Genomic DNA, 22128 nt, shown 5'->3' on the forward strand with positions numbered 1-22128 from the left:
AATGCCCCCCGTCCTCATGGCTTTAGGACTCTGGCTGGCAGGCAGCTACACTGTGCCACTTGGGTTCATTTGCTTTCCCTATTCTCTTGTGTCCCACTGAATGTTACTTACTTATGCCTTTGAAAGACTTGGCAAATAAATAAGAACCTATGAAAAAGCTAAGAAAGGACAATTTATAAAGTACAATGAGGACAAGGAGAGGGGGTCACATTGGAAAACTGAAGTGAGAAACTGAGGTAGAGTTTATGTCAATAATATCCAAAGAATTATTAAAAAAATTATATACATATATTAAATATGCCATATATTAAATAGTCCATGACCTTCTGAAACCTTTATCCTATCGGTTGCATAGTTCTATTTTTCTTTTTCATCTCTACCATTTTCCCTTTAAATATGTCTTCCTTCTTTTTTTTATTATCTAATATAATGATACTTGTCTCTCACCCATAATGGTTTTGTTATCATGCATTATGCAGTACAGAATATTATTTTCACGTGAGTAAAAGCATGTTTCATGTTATAATTTATTTTGTTTGTAAATCATAAACTGATGGTGTAATATGTCCATAATATAACTGTGAGTTGTTTATTGATCCTTAACAAACCATACCAAAACACAGCAGCTTAAAACAATGCCATTTTAATTGCTCATGATGTTGTAGGTAGGAAACGTGAACTGGGCTGAGATGAGGGGCTTTGTAAGAGGTTTCTCCTAGGGTGCTCACATGGTTGCAGTCATAAAACAGCTTGACAGAGGTTGAATGGTCCCACATGTCTTCACTCACATGTGTGACTGATGTGTGTTACAGATGGACTGTGGTTCCTCAATTCTCATTCATGTGTTTCCCCGTCTTCTAGTGGTGTGGCCTTATATAGTGGCCTCATGGTTAAAAGAGGAAGAGAATGGAAGTTAAAGGATTTCTTGAGAAGTCATGAACTCTAAAATGTCATCTGTATACCATTCTATTGATCAAGGGAAGTCATACTTCCCGCTCAGATGTAGTGGATGAGGAACTAAACCCTACTACTTACTTGATAGGAGTATGGCAAAGATATAGCCAAATAGCCTACACATGGGGTCGGAGGAATTATTGAGGCTATTAAAATAAATCAACTCCAACCCCTAACATAAAAAGAATGTAGACAGCTAGTTTAGTTGCAGAGATAATATTTTAATTTATTCTGTTATGGATACTACATTAAGTAGAAAAACATAACCTAGATGAATATAGTAATAAAGGAAAAGTACCCTTTTGAGTGTTTTTGCTCTTTCATAGGGCTACCTTATTCCCAACTCATTCAAATGTGTTTTCAAAAATAGAGCAGAATATTTTCTGAATGCAAAGTATCTTTTGATTCATATTATCTTCTTAGTACAAATACTGAGATAAAAAGAAATATTAAGGGAATAATACATAATTTCAGTAAAATACAATATTCAGAATGAAAAATACATGGCATATTTTAGTATTGAGAGAAATAAGAAATAAATTAATTCAATAAAAATGGTATCATTCCAGCTCCCTTTATATCTTTTATTGGGGTATAGGCGTTTATTGTTCATAACAAAGCACTGCAGTGGGAACAAAGAAACAGTGAATTTACACTGACATTGTCATTAGGATTCATATTAAATAAGGGAGAAAAAAAGAAGTCAAGTATGTGAGAAAGGGAATGAGTACAATAAGACAACCTCTATCCTCCAAGTACAGGGCAATAAGATTTCTGGTTACCTTAACATTTCATGGTTCACCTCCTTGACCTACTTGCAAGAATTCATGGTCACCACAGTAGTTGTAGAATCTAATTTACTTGCAAAGACCTGTATGGAAAAGGAGTTTACAAGTCTCCCTTGGTAGGAGATCTTTTTTAGGGTCTAGTATGAATTTCTGTCAAGTGTATCTTCCTGGCGTCCAATCTAAATCACTCCTGCTGTGATTTAAACATATTTCCATGTCTTCTACTCTCAATGGAAATGAAGAGCAGCTGGTTATAATACTCCTTCATGTACTTGAAGGTTATAGTTTTAAGACACTCATTTAATATGCTCTGAAAAATCTTATAAACTTTGGAATATTTCCTTTACAAGATGATTGAACGGTTTTAAGTGATCACATGCCATAAAAACTCTTAGCTTGTTAACACAGCAATATACAGTAGTCCCTCTATGTATTTCTCTCCTTGTTCACTGCATTTCACTTGTTGGTAGTTTTGACAGCTTTTTCATCCTATGGGGATCACAGTCAGAACTCTAAGTATTTGTTTAAAAGTTGGAATATCAGAAGAAAAATGTATGTATGCAAAAATCTTGACCTATAATTTAAAAAACTAAGAAATCTTTCTAAGTTTAATATATTTAATGAAAGCATCTATATATTCTTAATTTTCAAATGTGAGCAGTGAAAACATGATAATCTAAGGTGGTTTAGGAGTTGGCTGAGTGGTGATGTGTAAAAACTGTTGAATTCCAGGACTGAATTAGATAAATAATTGTGAGTAAACAGGCGAGACATTGTTGGGCGAGATCAAAGTTTATCCAGGTGAAATATGGCACAGTAGTAAATCTTCAAAAAAAAAAACCATGACCAAATGCATAAGTCTTAAATATCTCTTCTCTATTCTGCCTGTTTAATACAACATCCCAGCCTGAATGCCATTTATTTGCAATAGTGTTAGCATCTTGAAGGATTTCTCCCTGGCATAGCCTTTTGATGCATTCAGAACACCCACAGTTCTACATTCACCAGGGTCTCTTTCTATGGATTCAATCCATGTCTTAGCAAAGCTCAATATGGGAATATACTAATGCTACCAAAAGATTATTTTCTCTCTTCATTCTTAATTCACCCTATACACCAGTTAAATTATGTGAAACAAAAGTTGTAACAACCAGGCTGTTAGCTATCTGGAGGATGCAGTGGTTAGGCAATAAAGTAGTATCTTCTCTCCTCTTGGCCAATGGGTGAAACGTTTATTACTTACGAAGTTGTAGCAAACCTGGTGGGACTTGGGTGTAAGAAAATATCTTCATGTTGGAAATCATGTTTTTACCACTTTTTGGATTCTTAATAACTACTTAAGGAAAAGCAGGAAAAAAAGAACTCTTTTGGATATGATACTGTGTCTATAAAAAAAACTGACAGTCAGTGAGGTTGGTGGTGAATTTTCTTATATATTTCTCACGCCATAGGAGAACTATTTGTCTTCCACGAGATTCCACAGATAAAGGGCTTGGTATTAACTTCATCATTTTTTTCAGGCATGAAGTAAGTGCAGTTCAAACGTTGCTGCCCGCAACTGTGATTGGCACACTCAGGTAAAGTCAATGTTCTAATGTTTATTGTTAAATATCCTTTTCCACACTAATTAAGTGGTAAAGAATATTTTAATTTATTTTATCACTGTCTAAATCCACCACAAAAGTCAGCAGCTGTAAACAACAATAATATATTATTGTTTACGCATCTATAGGTCAGCTTGATTGATATAAGATGTTCTCTACTGGGCTATGCTACCCAGTCTGCGCATCCTGGGCAAACTTGCTTGTGACTCTACCAGTCAGCCAGGGAAAAAATGACATATGTTGCTCTGGATTTCATTCTCCTGAGATCACAGAAGTAAGTGAGACACAGTCACATGAGATCAAAGAACAGCAATAGGGCAATAGAAATAGGTCAAGATTTTTTTAGGCCTAAGCTCAAAATCAGTACGATGTCACTTCCATCATACTTGGACTGTGACCTCTTGGCTAAGTCCAGAGTTAAGGTTCAGACGTGTGTGTGTGTGTGTGTGTGTGATGTTTTTTAAAATTTCTGTATCTTCTTATATAAGAATACTTTGTGTTGGTTATAAATATACACATAAATACTTATATATGTCATACATACATATATTTGTACAAAATCAAAATAAACTATTTATTATCAGCTTTGGAACTTTTTTTTTCCATGGTCTATCTTTGTTTTATTAATAATCATAGGAATTACTTTAGCTTTCTCAAAAACTCAGTTTGATTTCCAATTCAGAAGTTAAAAACTATTTCTTTTTTAAATTTGTTTTTAAAAGTGTTTTGCAGTATGCTGTATTATAATTATTTAAAATTCTAGCTATTGGAAAATTATTGGTCAAATATCAGGAGATAAACATTTTTTAGTGCCAGGCCACAAATAATAGATATACTGATTTTTTTTAATGAATTAAAGGTACAAACTCCAAATATAAACATCAGTCAGATGGGTCTGTTTTTTAACTAGTGGTTTTATATGCTATAACAGATACCAAATAAATATACATGATATTAAAATAAATAATAGCTCAGCCTTTGAAACGTAAAACCTTGTGATAGTTAATTTTGTGTGTCAGCTTGACTGGATCACTGATGTCCAGATATCTGGTTAGACATTATTTCTGGGTGTATCTGGGAGAATGTTTCCAAAATAGAATAGCATTTGAATCGGTAGATAGAGTTAGCTAAACTTCCTTCCACATGTGAATGGGCATCATCCAGTAATTTGAGGGCCTGAACTGAACAAAAATTTGGAGGAAGAGATAATTTTCTCTCTCTCTCTCTCTCTGCATGACTGGCTGCCCTGAACAGTGATTTTTTCTCTTCCCTTTGGTGCTCCTGGTTCTCAACTTTCAAACCTAGACGTGGAAAATACACCATTAGCTCCCTTGTTCTCAGACCTTTGAGCTAAATCACTGGCATTCCTTGGGTCTCCAACTTGCAGAAGGCAGACTGTGGGACTTCCAAGCCTGCATAATCAGCCAACTTTATAATAAATCTTTCTATACATACATCTCAATTGTGTTTCTCTGAGAAAACCTGGCTAATACAGATCTCTACTTGATGTCTTTCAAACATTTAAGAGGAAATAGAAACTTCCCAAATTCTACCTGCGTGAATGGTAGGGCAGAGATACACCACTTGTTAAACTCTGTGTATGAGCACCTGGTTACTAATACTCTCTCTGAATGTGTTTTGCCTCCCTCTTTAATATCTATGAAGATTGAAAGTAAAGATATCTTATTACAAATTTTATTTTTTCTCATGTTTATTCATAAGAATCTAGTTACTGCTATTCTCTAATTGAGGGTAACAGTAGGAAGCTTGTAACAGTCCTCATAATATAGTTCAATATATAAATACCACTTAACATTAGTTGTGTAAATGTATGTTAATATTCATTCAGCTTACAAAGTAATTTTTTAATGATTTTTTTTAGCTAAGTGGATGTAAAAGTCCACATGAAATGGCTTAAAAAGAGTGTATGGGAAAGCAGAAAGGAACAGAAATATAGACATCACTTTTAGGTTACAATTTTTGCAATGGACAGCAGAGAATTAGAAAATTCCTAGAAGAAAAGGTTGGGTCAAGGGAACTTTTTTTCTAATATCGACTTAAAAAATAGAACTTTACAAATGATATAGACGAAAAAGAGCTTGATGATAAAGGATGACAGAGGAAAACTGCAGTACTGAAATCCTTGAGTTGATGGAGAGTGTGGCAATCAGATCACAAATGAAAGACTTTTGTCAACCCAAGCTTGTGTGCCTTATACACAGTAAGGCCAAACAACCCAAAATGTCAAAGTCTGGAGCAGAAAGAGGTTTACTGCACGAGCCATTCAAGGAGAATGGCGACTAGTGCTCAGAAAAACCCTGAAATCCCCAATGTGTTTCAGGGAAGCATTTTTAAGGCCAAGTGAGGGAGGGGAGTTGCAGGGTGTGTGATCAGCTTGTGCACAATTCTCTGATTGGCTGAAGGTGAGGTAACAGGGCTGTGTCACAGGGGTTAACATTATCAATCCTTAGGTTCCAGTAGGTCTGAGGGCTATATGCTCATGCTTATTACATAGGTAACTTTTTCCATTTGGTGGGGGTTTAACATCTGTAAAGCAATTCAAGATATGTGCATCAGATACTGTTATTTAGGTACTTCAGGGAGAAACTAAAGATTCTGTGCCTGCCGTACGGCTGATTCACTGTTTAAATTGTTACCAGTTTTCCTGGCCCAATGGCTACTTTTGTCACTACATGTTCACATCCTTTTAACCATTAATTCTTGAGTCAGGATTTGTGACTCAGGAGAGGCCTGGGAGACCATAGCTTTCCTATGAACAACAGGCAGGAAGAGGACACGGTGTCTGGGGAGCAGGGGTCTGTCTCGGGAATGTCCTATTGAGTCCTGGTCAGTTACAAGACCTTAGATAGAAGTAAGGGCATTTCTTTATTTGTCATACGTGTGAAGTCAGAACATAAGTGTTCAGATGAAGAAACACTGTTAGATATGGGAGTAAAAATATGAGGTTTTCTCTTCCAATTGCTTTTTTTCAAACAAAATGTTGGGAAAAGTTTTCTGCTGAGTGTGCAGGGGAAGGTAGATAGGATATAAAATGGCCATACCAGAGAATGGGAATGTGAAGTTAATAGATACATGTAGTAGTACCCATCTGAGATTTGTGTACATACATAAGGTGGGACTATGTAACATTGTTATATTATTTTTCTAGTGATATTCAAGCACTTAGGTGCAAACTCGGGATAGATCAATAACTGCTACGAGGTTTGTCCAGTTGCATATGACAGATGGAGAGAATAGCCTAAGACTTTAGGCGGCGGTATGGTTAAGAAAGGAAGCAAGGAAATGACTGATGCATAGTGAAAACTTGTGGCATCAATGGGTGGGAGTTCTCAGTGCAGTCAAAGGAGTGTTGGAGTCCAGCACTTAGAGTAAGTTAACGTGGGGAGAAAAAGACATAAATAGTTAAGGGACAGGACCCTTAAAATGCAAATTTCATAGAAAAGGCATTTACTACTGCTGGCAGTCAATCTTAAGTGTAACCATGTGAGCAGTTAGCTCAGGTAAAGTAGGAAAATGATCACTACAATTTTTATTTTAGTCATGTGACAGTTTGGATTTCCTTCATTGCCCTAAAAAATTATTCCTTAAGACTTTCTGCCATTGAATACTCTGGGGGAGAAGTGTGAAATCATTCTGATTTTGTCCCTTTAACTGACTTAAATTTCACCCATTCCTGGGGGTGCTTCAAATAGCTGTAACATAATACGTGAAGTGTTGACTGTACTTTAATTAATTCATATTGGCAAGTGATTTTTCCTTTTAGCTGTCTTCTTCATTTCTCATTAAGTGTTATAAATTTATATTCTATTTTAAAATATTTTTCTCTCTTCCATATTTTGTGCTTTACACTTCAGGTGAATCAATCATCCATTTCTTGAATATTCTTGAAAATTTTACCTCATAATTATTGTCTTTCTTCTGGTTGATGTTCTTTAATTTTTCCCTCTGATTTCTCAGTTATTGTCCTAAGTCTGTCTTCCAGTCTATTGCTTTAGGCACTGATACAAGGGAATTCTGCTACTGTATTTTTTCCTTATTCATGTTTGTTTCCATAATAATTTTGCTTTTGTCCTTAGCTTGTTTAGTTAGTTCTGCATTATCTGTTAATTCCTTTTTATTGATATTAAAGTTATTTTTATTATCCTTAGAGTGAAAAGTATGTTTGTGGACTTTAAACTTTGGTAAGCCATAATTCCCTCGTTCCCTTTTTTTAAAATTTGCTCCACAATTTTTGCCATATTTCCTTCAATCTTATTAATTTTTAACATGGACAGCCCTAACTAAACTAGATATTTCCCTAGTGAAATATGTAACCATTCTCCCTGGCTTCATATGCACTTTGTCTGAGACTGGATTTCCTCTCCTCATAGATCAGACCTAAGGGCCAGGTTTGCAGGGTTCTGGTCTTTATACTTTGTATCTACTGTTGGTAGATTTAATCTTTGAGACCTCAAATCACGTCTGCTTTGAGGCATGTTTTATTCTTATCCAGTGTATCTTAAGTTTCTGAATAGCTTTTTCCACTTCAGGTTTACCCCAGGAACTTCGCGTTTCAGAGACAGCAAGCTCTAAGGAGTTTCCTTCTCATTCCAATCTCCTTAGCAGATCCTCAATTCCCTCGAAATGGAGAAACATATGGTCAAAGTGTCAAGTGTTGTTCAAGGAATTGCTCATCTAGAGTAAAGGAGGAAAACTTCAAAAGGTGCACAATGTTTATTTTTCTTTTTCCAGGAGCCACTGACCATCTCGTTTTTATTTTTCTGTATTATTTCCTGGTTAATTTACCCTTCCTAGTAATACTTTAGTATTAAAGAATAAGGTTGTCTCAGGATTAACCAATCTCTTTCCAACTGTCACATAGGGAAAATAAAATTAAAAACTATTGCTATTTTCCCCTTTTATTGGTGTTGTCAGGATTACAATAGGTATTGCAGTTTGGTTTCTTCCAGGAGATGGAAATGTCCTCTGAGATGGAAATTTACATGCTGGAATTTTATGATAAAGATTCTCTGAATCAAAATCTCTAAGGGAGTGAAGAAGGAGGATTAAGTAGTAGGGGAATTGAACTATAACGACCCTATTGGAAGTGACAAGGACCCCACCCAAAGGGGGCACTGGAACCAGAACGGCCCCTCGGAGTTGTGCCATACTGGAGTAAGGGATCCGGTCTTTATATTGCCAAGTCAGTTGTTCTTGCACATGGGTTGCCTGAAGGAGTGGGTGATGACTTTGGGCAAGCATCTCTCTTCAGCCCATGGCAAGATATGGAAGTGACTCAGTGGAGAACTCTTGTCTGTCTGTATTTCCACACTTCCAGCACCAGAGAATGAATATTTCAGGCTAGAAGTGTCGGGGAGAGAATGAGGAATCTGAAGAGTACAGGAGAACATTTATTATAGTTTGGAAACACTTTTGGTCTTAGAGTCATTTGGTGTTTCTCTGAATGATTCCTAAATCCCCTCAGCCTGCTTCTCTTAAATGAATACTTTCTGTGAAGTTTTTCATACTGTTTTTCTGCCACCATGCCTATGACTGTTGAAAAACATGCAAAGGCAAAACAATACATGATCTACCTAGTATATATTTTTAATTGTGTTGGTAAAAGAGCAGCATATAGATTCTGACGTATATTCTTGGAATATAAATTTATTAAAGTTTCTGCAGCATAATTTGGCAATATATTTTCAAAGTGCATAAAATATATATTTTGAGATAAACAAAACCTTGAAATTTATCTTTTCTAAATAAGCAAGTACTACCAGTAATTTCCTGTTATATTCAAAAAATGCAATTTAGAAACTGTAAGAGATTAGTCAAGGAAAATATGGAGCTTAATATGATGGAATAATATCAAGTTCTTAAAATCAAGAGAAATTCAGGTTACACAAATATGGAAACTTTATGATTGCATTGAATATTTATTTATGTGTGAATATAAGTATAAAATAATCTGGAAGGAAATATAGTAAAAATGCTATTGTCTAAAATTGAATTACAGATTACTTTGTTTTTAGACCTCTCTTTCCTGATAGTTCTTCTAACATATCATGTATGATTTTATAATTAAAATAAATAAATTATGTTTAAAAGTCACTATGAATCATCTTTACATTATGTGTGACTACTGATAGAGAAAGTTTTCTCTTCTATCCAGTGAATTTAACCCAATGATACAGCAGTTAGGTTAATGAGGGGAAAAAACATGAAAAAACAAATAACGAAGCAAACAAAATAAAAATATGTGTCAGTAATTAGACACTAGAAAATCTAACGCAAGTTTGAAACAACACTGTCAACATGCTGACTACTTTGATTATACTTACTGAAACGTCCTATTACATACATAAAATGTAAATGAGAATGTATGTATACACACAAAAAATTATATGTATGTGTATTTTAGATGAGTAAACAATATGTATTTAATCAGTAAAATAACACTTCATTGTATTATGTACAACAGAAAATGTAATCGCCAAATTTTTCTCATAAAAAATTGATTATGATCAACCAGAATCTTTCTAATCTGAAGCAGATAATCTAAAGAGTCTAAATAATATTTGTTAGATCAAGAAAAATTGCCTAAACATTGGGTAGATATATTAAATGTGGACTGTATTTACCTTAGACAGCTAGCAGCACAAGATTTTTTTTTCAATATATTTTAAGGCCCAAGATGTACATTTACATTTATTTTGTAGGAAAAATATATGGGCTTTATGGTATGACAACTTAACCTTATCTTTATTGTTCTGTTTTGTAGAATTGTGTAAGTTAGAAAATAAAAGCCTTCTTAAACTTATACTTACTTCAGTGGTAGGTATTTGACTTTAATTTTTCACATAGACGAAGTGAAGTACTGAAGTACACTGAAGTAGTGAAGTACAGAGTGAGAATCAGAATCATTTTGTATGAAAACATAGTTAAATGCAACCTCACACGGGACTACAAGTCTGAAGCTATCATGGCATATGTCTTGATAGATATTAGAAATATCAATACTGAGATAAGCTTTATTATGAAGTTGTAGGTTGTGATGGAGAATGATCTTTTCACATATACTCTTAATACTATGTGAAAAAAGTGAAGTTTGCGATGCAAGTATGTGAAAAGTATATGCAAAAGTGAAAATTATTTTTTTAGAAGAGAGCTATTATAGAAATTTTTATTTTTAAGTACTAAATATTGTACAATCTTAATTTTAAACTTCAGAGAGTAGAAACTGCTTAAATTTCATGAGCAACTAAGAATCACTGGGTAGCACTAAGTTTAAATCAGAATGGGGAAAGGTATTTTTTCTTGAAATATATTTTAAAGACACTTTAGAAGGAGCCATGGAGCAATGCCTGTCATTATCATTCACTGTGCTTTAGGAGCAAGGAGAAATGAGCACAAATCTATCCCTTAGGCAAGAGTAATCTCTGCGACTTCTCTAGCCCAGAGAAACAAAGGAGTCATGGATCAATTTACTATCTATGGTGCAAAGTCCTAGATTTCTCAGGAAAAACTCTCAGATTACTTTAACTTTGTTTTTAAAAGATACATAGATAAGGTCTGCTTCTCTCCAAAATATCTGGAGGTTGCAATTGTAATAATCACACAATTTTTTGTGTGTCAGTTTTCTTGTGCCTGTTCTAAAGATTTGACAGTTTCTTAGTTCCAATCCCTTTGGATTTAATTCCAGATTGTATACAGTGTATTGACTGTACATATACAGAGCGAAAACAAAACAAAACAAAACAAAAAAACACCAAAAAAAAAAAACAAAACTAAAAGAAAAGGGCACACAAGGATTGCCAAAAATGAATCAAATAAAGATGCAAATTGGTGATGGTGTGTTTTTATCTACTTAGTTGCCCACATTAACATTAGAAATATTTGGAGGCATTGAACCAACCAGAAATATTCACATCAAATACGACAAAATTTTAAGACCCTAATAAAGATAGAGATTAGAAAATAATACAAGTCAAAAAAGAGGAAGAATTTGTACAGTTGATAAGTGGCGAATACAATTCACAAAATATAAACAAATGTACTTATAAAAAGGTGATCTAGCATTGCGGAAGATGGACCATTTATATTTAACTCTCCATAATACTCTAATTACAGAGCAACGGATATAAATGCCACAGGGGCACTCAGGAGAAAAAAATAAAAGAACAGAGTCTGCATAAGTCAGAAATCAAACAGTAATTCAAAGTAAAAAGTTCAGGATGATCTTGCTAGCATCCTGGACTTCTGGTTGTGGAATGGACCATGGGGTGGGAATTTCATTCTTTGGAATAACTGAGGGGAAGCATCACTAGTCTAGCTAGGAACAAGGACCTATTTAATTTTTTCTTTTAAGGATTCAGAAAATGCACTTGACAAAATTCAACATTCATTTATGATAAAACCTCTCAAGAAAGCAGGTTTAGAGGGTATATGCCTCAACTTAATAAAGGCCGTGTATGATAAGCCTACGGCTCACATCATACTCAGCAATGAAAAGCTGGAAGCTCTTCCCCTAAGATCAGGAACAAGACAAGGATGTCCATTCTTGCCACTTTTATTCAACATAGTATTGGAAGTCTAGCCAGAGCAATTAGGCAAGGGAAAAAAAAATAAAACCCAAAATGGAAAGAAAGAAGTAAAACTGTCACTATTAGCAGAGGACATGATATTATGGATTAAAAAAAGCCCTAAATATTCCATCAAAAAAGCTGTTAGAACTCACAGGATACAAAGTCAATGTACAAAAACAGTGTTTCTATACACTAATAATGAGCTATCAGAAAGAGAAATTAAGGAAAACAATGACATTTACAATTGCATCAACAAGAATAAAATACCGAGGAACAAATTTAACCAATGAGGTGAAAGATATGAATACTGACATTTTTCTAACTTTTTAAAAATTCAGATGGGAAGGCTATCTTGCCTGTACACTTATGTGTGCCCATAGTTTATGTTAAGGCTACACAGTTAGGGATTTAAAAGAAATACACTCAGCCTTATAGCAAGCAGCACCACAGCAAAGCCCGGTAGATCAGTAGAATGTCCGAAAGTCAACATAGTGAAGGATGACTGAGCTGTGACTACCTGAGCTGTGAAGTATTTGAGGGTCCTAGTGTCTGGGTGAAGCAATCACAAAACCAAATAAAAAAGGAGATGAATGGAGAGGGGGAGGGAAGATAGAGGGAAGAAGAGAGAGAGAGAGAGAGAGGTAGCTGAAGAAAAGAAAAATGTGGACTGGCAAAAATGGCTAGACCAGTTTTAACTCACGTTTCTGTCCATGGCAGACACCTGTGACCAGAAAGCAGTTGCTGAATCAGGTTCTGCCTTCCCGGAGTCCCCTGTACCTGCGTGTGGCCATGTGACTTGTTTCCCTATTGGAATATGAAGAGATGAGATCATTTTCATTTTCAAGATAAGATTCTAAAATATGGATGTGCTTTTCACATATTATCTCTTTTCTCTTCTGTCTTCTGGATGCACAAAATGATGAGGTTCCTACTGATAGAGGTACAACAAGATAGCAGGAGGCTAGGTTATCTACCGACAAGAACCACCATTTTATTGCCATATAAGCAAAAAACAAAACAAAACAAAGCAAAAAACTAGTGTCTTTGAACTGGCATGAATGAGGGTCTATTCATCAGGACAGCTAGTATTACTCTAAGGGAAACAATGATAATTTGTAGCCTAACAAACTCAAAAAGCAGGAGATTCATTCTAAGCAGATAAAATAATTAACTACAGTAACTATGATTAATTACCTCACATACAAATAAAGTAACAGAATTTATATAATTCCATATAACTAACTCACCAGAGCATATGATATAAAAATGGAAGACAAAATAAGAGGAACATATATTAAAAATGAACATACATAAGATGAATATGTAATTATTGGAGGAAAAACAAATTACATTTTATAAACTATAGCCTGGGCACATTCTAGTGTATTTCATCAACTGGAATTTAGGACTAAGGACCCGTCACTCTTCACAGAGAGAAGATAAAAACTTGAAAAAGCTGTTAAGAAACGTGTACATTTTTAAAGGGCATCAGCATGTTCCTAATGATTATTTTAATTATAGATATTTAAGAAAATGGTAGCGATAACAATTAAATCTAATGAAGGTTAAGGATTTGTTCTAACTCAAAGAAAGCCATAAATCTTACCTTAAATGTTGACATTAATTACTTAATAGGAAAAACAAAATAAATGCTCACCAGCTAGAACATAGTGAAACTGAAAACACCAGCTATGAAGAGAAAAATCTGAAAGGATACTTTTAATAGTGTATGTTACCTACAGTAGAATGGCAATAGTCTGAGAGCCCGTTCTTAACAATAACAGACAAGAGGTAAGATGGAGTGATACCTTACAAGACCTAAGGAAAGGGAACTGTTCTACAGGTCTACAGTGGGGTAGCCTATCATTTGAGAGTGATGGTGATAAAGGCTATTCCATGAGTACAAGAACCAATAATTCACTACTCATTGAATTTCTGTTACAAAATTAGCAAACAGAAATTGTGGAACAAAATGCCAATTATAAATATTACTAAAATATAGTGAACTATTTAAATATTGTCTATAAAATTTAATTATTACTATTTAAAAAGTAGAAATAAGATTCTAGCCAATGATATTTTGGATGATTGAAACTAGATGCCTAATTGGTAGTTATGACTTATAAATTTCTTTTTAAGAGAGATATAAAAATATGGACTGATAATAGTATAATTAAGGAGATATTTTGTGCCAATTAAGTTGATAAAAATAATTTAAAGTCATTATAAAATTAGATATTGGTACAATTGTAGTAAACATGTCAACTTATTCTGACAGTATTATAAATTCATACTAACTTTAATTTAAAAACAATTTTTCCCTGAAAGATCCTGAAAGTCAGCATGCAGTTTTGATTAAGTAATTCCTTTAGCAAGAATATGCATTTTCCAGAATTTAAAAAAAACTAATACATTGTGAAAAAAGCTACCCCAATTATTTTTAGGATACAATTTTATTATTAAGATATTATTCTTTTCAAAGAAACTGGGACAATATGGTTTACATTATAATACTGAATAACTGTTTAAGAGTCATGATTTCTGGGAGATAAAGCAATCATGCAGCAAACACAGGCAAAGTAGCTTAATTCGAACCAACCCCCTTCTCTCTCAATATTCTAACCATATATATATATATATATCGAGAAAGAGTTTGATTATTTAAATATACTTTAAAGTACTTTGGGAATGTAGGTATTGCAGGTTAAATGTTTAAGTATGCTGTGTCTCTGTAAGTCAATATACTTTTTATTAACATGAAAAAAATTCCATACAATTGACTTTTATTGGCATTTTCTTACCTTTTGCCCTGACAGTGATAGCTAGTACTGCTATTAAATCATTAATAAGTAGCTATCTCTGGTTATAAATCTTAAGCCAGTGTTTGTTAACTACACCATACCACTTGTCTTAAAACCATCAGTTTCTTACATAAATAGTCATCACATCTTTGGAAACATATTGAAAGGTTAATGAATTCTATCACACATACAAGCAAATCACTTGCACCAAAATTTCACAAATCAATAAATATTTCACAAGCTGGCCTGAACACTCATTTGCTTTCCAAATTGAAAATATTACTTAAACAAGTAAGTTATTCTTTCTAAAATTTCCATAAATGCTTGCTATTATATTTAAGTTTTTGTCAATACACGTTTAGTACATAAATATCTTAACTCATTACTATTTTAGCAAAATATCAATTTCTACCCTATTTTTATTTCCAACTTGATATATAACATATATAAAATATTTTATTGAATTGTTCCTTCTCAATTCAGGAATATACCTTCCTGCTTCTTTGTTTTCTCTCTGTTCAAAGACATACCTATATCAATCTCAAAAAATCTACAGAGTAAATTTTTAACATATTCCACTGATTTTTAGGGGGTTTCTTCATCGTCAGAGAATATCCAATCAAACTACTGTCTATAGTTTCAAAGATACAGAGTGTCCTTAAAGAAATTCTTGCCTGTTCAATAGCTGTGTCTTTTAAACACTACAGTGTTTCAACTACTTTAAAATGTTAGAAATCCACTATTTCTTTAAAAACAAAACATTCTAAGTAATGATTATGTTCACATTTCATATTTAAATATTCAAGATGTTTCTTATCTCTATACTAAAGAGATTTCATTCATTCCTTATTCTTAACAATATCCTAAGGTTATTTTTCTTACACAATGAAAAAAATTAACAGTAATTTAAAATTCATCCCTAGTGCTAAATATTGGAATTTATGGGGGTTAATGGATCTGTTCTTTTACTTGCTGAATACAATGTGTCCCCTTAGATGATGGTTACCATTTCTTAATTAAGAATACACCGAAGTGCCATCCAAATGTGCATAATTTATTCCCTTTGTATTATTGGACTGGGAATTTTTCCAATGAATAAAACATCTTATTCTGAGGCAAAATGAAAACTAATATTTTAAAACTTGGTGAAGAAATATCATTTCTTTAACTTGTTTTAAAGAAATCATTTCTTTAACTTGTTAAATAATAAATCTATATTATAATGAAGAGCAAATCAGGATAGTACCTAATCTGACTTTCAGTAAGGGCACGAGCTAAAATCCAAAATAACTGCTTCTAAATGAAACTATAGAACAATTAGTGATGGAGGAAAAATGTGCATATATGTGTGTGTATATATATATATATATATGCTGTATATATGTATGTGTTATTGCTGTTGCTTATTATTCTTTTCTTATATGAGATAACTGGTCTTGCTTCTAGCCATCCTTGTCATAACAGATGGAATATCTATATATATAAATGTAACAGACAGTGTTATATATAGAAACTTTAATTTTTTGAATGACAAAGGATGTCAGGAGCTTTATAAGGGAACAGCATTTACATGAGACAGTAAGAACCAGATGGCAGTACTCTATAGAGGTTAACATAACAACAACAACAAAATAGTTTGATTTTAAAAATTTTTATCTCTTTGTTTGCTTCATAAAGATTTCCTTTGGAAAAAACTCTGAAATGTTTAGAAAGTCTCTCAGAAGAAACAACTCTGAAATTTTCAGTAGATATGATTGCCAGGGTTACCTACTAGACATGTACAGAATGTCTGTGTCTTAACTTTGCTTGGTTCCTGAGTTATGGTTAGTCTTCAGATATTTTATTTTTAACTCATTTTTATACAATATTTTATACATATTATTGGACTAATGGTAATTGAAAAGTACCTGGTAAGAAATTGTTCCATTAAAGTCACATTTAAATAATTATTTTTATTTATGAGAAATGGTTTAATTTGAAAGTTTAGTTTGTTCTAAAACAATCCTATATTTGGTTTGAGTTAAGATTTACAATAAATATGCTGCACATCATTTCTTGTCACATGTCTCCCCAAAATAATGACTTAAATATACAATTATCAACAAATACACTAGAGACATATAGAATATAAAAATCAAGATTATAACTTCTTAAAAATTCAACTGAAGACATTCCATTGGCAACTTTTATTCAGATGATAATTTAGATAGAGGTTCTTCTTTGGGAAGGTAATGTTTATTACTGCAGCATTCAGGACTAATATGAAGATAAATATAAATCTTCTCCTGGAATAACTTAGTCACCTTGTTTAATTAAACACCAAGCTAAAACTTACTTGCCTAGAACCCTAGCATCCATGTCATAGTTAAAATATCTATTTATTTGATCTCACTAATCACTGATAATCCACAAGTGACCTTTGCTTAAATAAATTTGACATACCAACTTGAGATTTCAGACATAATTGCTTTCATTGTTGTGCTATTGAGTGATCACCAAAAATGGCAGAATATAATTTTCAATTTCTTGTTTCTAAAATTTTAATTTATACCTATTTTTCAAAATTTATAAACTCATATGTCTGAAGAATGTTGCCTAAGAATATTGTCAGATGTAGGAGAAATTTATGAAAATTATTTCATCTTGTTTCAGTTTTGCACTTGCTGAGTCCAACAACATTTCAAACATTGAAATACATGTATTCATGTTGAATTATTAATACAGGGATAGAATAAGCAGTGGGCCAGATACAAAAGCACAAATGGTGAGACTTTCCTCCTACTCGCAGTTGGCAATGAGAAGGTGACCACCATTTTGAATCTCTGAAAGAGCTGTCTTATTTTAGTAGAATTTTAGAAAACCCAATTTACTGTAGTTTTCTAAAATTTTTCTAGAAAACCCAATTTACAGTAGTTAACATCTTTCTTATCCTCTTTTATACTGATTTTACAGTTCTATGCGTATGTATGCAAAGAGAAAAAAAAAGTAGGGAATGTAATACAGAAATGTGATTTCTTTGCAGCAGGAAGAGAAATTATATGACTAAGTATTACCTGGAACTGAAGGCTGGAGTCCTAACATCCCTGAAATAGCATTTGTTGACAATACACTGATTAGATTTTAAAAGATTAATATTGATTTTTCTATTAAAATTTGTTCATTCCCATTCTAAATTTCATGTTTCAAACCACTTTTATAAAATTAGGATGCAAAAGCATGCTTAAGAAACTAATTAAATTACACAAAGCATACTGGCTACAAAAGTAGTAGAATTTTATAACAGAAAATGTCATGTTTTACATAACAGCAAACTATTTTTAAACAAATTGCCTGTCATTTTAGCTTTTTTTTCCCTTAAAATGATTCTTATAAAAACACCACATCCAATTTTTAATTAAAAATACCATGTACCTGTCTGTGTGTATTAGGAGGGAAGACTTATTACAAATCCTGATGTCTCCTTTCATGAGGAGGGGTACCCATCCGTGTAACACTTCTGTTCTATTATCTACTTGTTCATTGCTTCCTCCTCTAGGCAGAAGGAAGTGCTTGCCTTCAGTTGAGTATTTAGAAGGGAAAGTGGGGAGTGCCTTCCTCCCTCAGGTCTATCTGGAGTTAGGCTATCCTCTGGAGCACACATTCTTTGTTATTCCACACTAGAACTTACAAATATAGGCTTTGTCCAGAAAGATATTAAGGTCCAGCACAGGGTCTTACCAGGAGGGTAAGTTCATCCAGTTCTGGAGTGTGGCATCAAAGCCCTATTGTCAAACACTCAAGGCATACTTTCCAGTGTCAGCATACCAACAATATGGTTATTTCTCTATCTGCTCTGTCTTTTCCTTCCTTTGATTGAGAACTTGCATGGGGAAAGATCTTAATTTGGGGGCACCTTAAAATTCTCAAAGTATCTGTCATAGTATTAAAGCATTAGGTTACTAGCACTTACTTTGCAGTGAATTCCAAAGAGCTTAGGAATTCAGTAGCTTTTATAAAATCAGGAATTTATGTAGCTTGAGAAATGACTAGAACTACAGAGTCGAGCACCATCTCTCCTGTTTGATCTCTCTCCATTCTCCCTTGTGATATTGTTGTGTTTTCATTTCTTTCTCTAAGGCCAATTCTCTCTACATAGCAGGAGCTATGGATGAAGATACGTATGTGCTTCTATTTTTAACAGTGTCATAAACAGAAAGAAATAAATGGGCTCTTCCTTATATACCATTTGTGAAAAACAAAAACAGGAACATGAACAAACGTAGGAGAAAAATACCTGAAAAACTTTTCTCATTGGTCTGGCTTAAGATTTTACATGTATCCCTTAAATAATTCTATTGGCAGGGACCGCAAATAGAATTGACTTGGCCTGAGTCAATGTAACAGAACAGACTAAGGATTTAGCATGTTACTGGAAAAAACATACAAATATAGCATAGATGTAGTTCATGAGATATAATATCTCACAAAACAAGAACAAAACATGTTGAGAGCTTCTACAGAAAATGTACGTGTGGGACAGTGGAATACAAAAATGGATGTGATGTACCTCCTAATACTTGAGAATATATGAGGGAATACATAAAGTAAATACTTATTTCATTATTAGAACATTTAATAAGCATTCTTTCTTCCCTCTGTCAATAAGATTAAAATAGGATTTGGGGATGTGCTATATGCAGATGACAGAAAATGGATAATAGCATAGCCATGTCAAATCATAGCTATTAAAGGGACTCATATTTCAGGTTTTTCAGGGTAACACAAGTAAGTTTTGGACAGATGCATCTCCGAGGGCAGCTGTCTGTAGGAGTAAATGTATTCATTTCTTTATGTACAAATGAGCAAGAAAAATACGTCTGCCTTAATTATCTGTGTATTGTAAGAATAATACAGCTTCAGTAAATTTAAAAAAAAATCTTTTATGTTTCCTATTCTTAAGGAACCAGGCAGTCATGAGGTTACTCTTCCTGTGGGGGTGAGGGAGGTAAGCCATCATAAATCTTGGATTCAGAAGACTGTAGATTTAGTTGGATCAAGACAAGCAATGGAAAACTTTTGGATATGTTAATAATACCTGGCACAGTTCACTATCATATTGAGATGGCTAAGGAACATATTGGACGTTAATTTTATTTTTGTATTTTGAGACATTTAAATAAGCAAAGTTTGGGATTACTAGAGAAAAAAATATCTATCTAGACAAGTCTCATTTAAAATAAACGTGATTTGAATAAAATATAAAATCTGCTTTTGCTTTCCAATATGAAAAAAAATGAACAAATTAGCATTTTTAAACAGAATTACAAGAAGGAATGCTTAACTTGCTTAAGAGGAAGAGTTGCACTTAGAAACAACAAATTACATGTAAGTGGTTTATTAATATATGTCCTTTACCCATTTTTAAAGCTCTGTACGGCAAGAAATCATCAACTAGTTCATGGCAAGGTATACTTTTAAATTAAACAGCAGAAACTGTTAACATGATACAAAATGAAATATTTTTATGTATTTAGATAAAACTTTATTTCAGTTAGATTGAATTAGTAGAGATTGGCTCTTAATGTGTGATTATAATTTACCTTAAAACATTTAAAAGCTTATAAAATTCAGAAGATGCTGTTTTCTCTATGCTGAGCCTAGATTTGGAAAGAGTATAAACATTCTCAATTATCACAATCATCTGTTTAAGAGTTAAATCGCCCATATGATTACAGAAATTCTAGTCCTGCCTGCCAAAGAAGGAAAGATCTCTGACAAGGGTTGAAAGGAGAGGTGAAATGTCACCAAAAAGGATTGAAAGAAGAGTTTTCCAGATAAATTTTGTGCCAGCTTTTACATAAGAACACTGTAATTTTTCAAACAACCTAAAAATATATCTCCATTTTACAGCTGTGGAAACTGAGGTGTGGTCAAATTAAGTGATTTTGTCCTTTAAAGTCATAACAGAAAACTAGGGTTAGTGGTTCCCAATTGTATGTTATTTCTATTGTGCAATAACATTAGGTCGAGTTATGAATTCCATGAAGTTTCCAGGCATGGTTACCCAGTCTGGTCATTTCAGGCAAGAAACAGAAACACAGAATATGGAAAGACAACAGCTAAGTATTTTATCTGCAGTTACTTCCAGAGAGGAAGCAAGATGAAGTGGAATCAGGGATCAGGAATAAAACTCTGATTTGGGGGAACATTAAGGACTGATTTATGATTTATATTCTACCATTTTTTTTGCCAAAATTAATTTGCTTGATTTCATAATTAACAACTTATTACACAAATTCAAGTTTCATTTGCATCCCCAAAAACTCCATTTTTGAGAATCTAAGACATTTTTACAATTACCAAACTTCAAAACATTTCGTTTATGGGTCAATGAGAGGACTGGTGGTATTCTATACTGCTCAGGAATTTGTTGAAGGAACTACCAAGCAAGAAAAATACATTAACTCCTTAATTTCTCTAGAGAAGCTTGTATAGGATAGATGATTATCTGTGTGATTATAGAATTCATTTAGAGAAATCTAAGAGTAGCTCAGAATGATCTTGAGAATTTAAAATATAAAATACATTAAAAGCTATGATAAATGATACATCTACTGCAAGATGTACTAAAAATAATTACTTTTACATCATGTGAAATAATTTCATATATAGAACTTAGCATTTCATCGAACATTATTTCTATGAGGAAAATATGAAAGGTAAGTCTGTAAGCAAATACTACACTTCACCCTCTAATGGTAATTAATTTTCTGAAGATCTACAACAGTATCCACAGACTCCAGTGGGATTGTTTTATTTTAGTAGTTTTTGAAAGTTTATTATATGCCAGGCAGAATTCCAAGCCCTGTAAGCACTAGGTCAAATAAGAAACTGCCCTATTGAAAATTTAAGAGTCAACTCCTTGGAATAGTTTATATAGATTAAATGCATCTTATCAGAATTCTATTTCAGTATAAAAGAAAAGAAAAAAAGAACAACTGTGTATGCTCTTTTATACATCTTTGCATTTTAGCAACTAACCATGTGTAGAAGGAAATTAGAAGATCATTAAATTCTGATAGTAGGAGAGAGAGAAAGAGAAAGGGTGGTGCAGAGGAGGAATAAAGGGAGGGAGGAGGGGAAATCCTTGGTAGTATTCATGCTATCATTATTTATGCTATTATGTTTTGAATTTATGCTATTATATTTATACTATCATTAAAAGATTAAGAGGCAGATTTTTGGAAAATGCATAGATAGTAAATTATCTCTGATTAGGCAAGTGATTAAAACATTTAAATTATGACCAAAATAATTTGATAGATATTATTTTTATATTAATGACACTTTTGTTTCTATACAAAAGATTAAGGAAATAAATTCTATGACAATAAACTAAACTAAATATGTGATT

General features: G+C 33.1%; 1 long non-coding RNA gene across 1 annotated transcript in view; it reads right to left on the reverse strand.

Annotated features, from left to right (window-relative positions):
• Positions 1–627: 627 nt before the first annotated feature.
• LOC140689967 (uncharacterized) overlaps positions 628–22128 on the reverse strand; it is a 38271-nt gene continuing 16770 nt past the window's right edge. Inside the window, exons 2-4 of the long non-coding RNA XR_012065112.1 lie at positions 12635–12738; positions 1737–1825; positions 628–883 (exon numbers count right to left, since the gene is read on the reverse strand). This is a non-coding gene — a long non-coding RNA (uncharacterized lncRNA). The remainder of the gene's footprint in view (positions 884–1736; positions 1826–12634; positions 12739–22128) is intronic.

The sequence above is a fragment of the Vicugna pacos genome, chromosome 3 (genome assembly GCF_048564905.1).
Source record: "Vicugna pacos chromosome 3, VicPac4, whole genome shotgun sequence".
NCBI lineage: Eukaryota > Metazoa > Chordata > Mammalia > Artiodactyla > Camelidae > Vicugna > Vicugna pacos.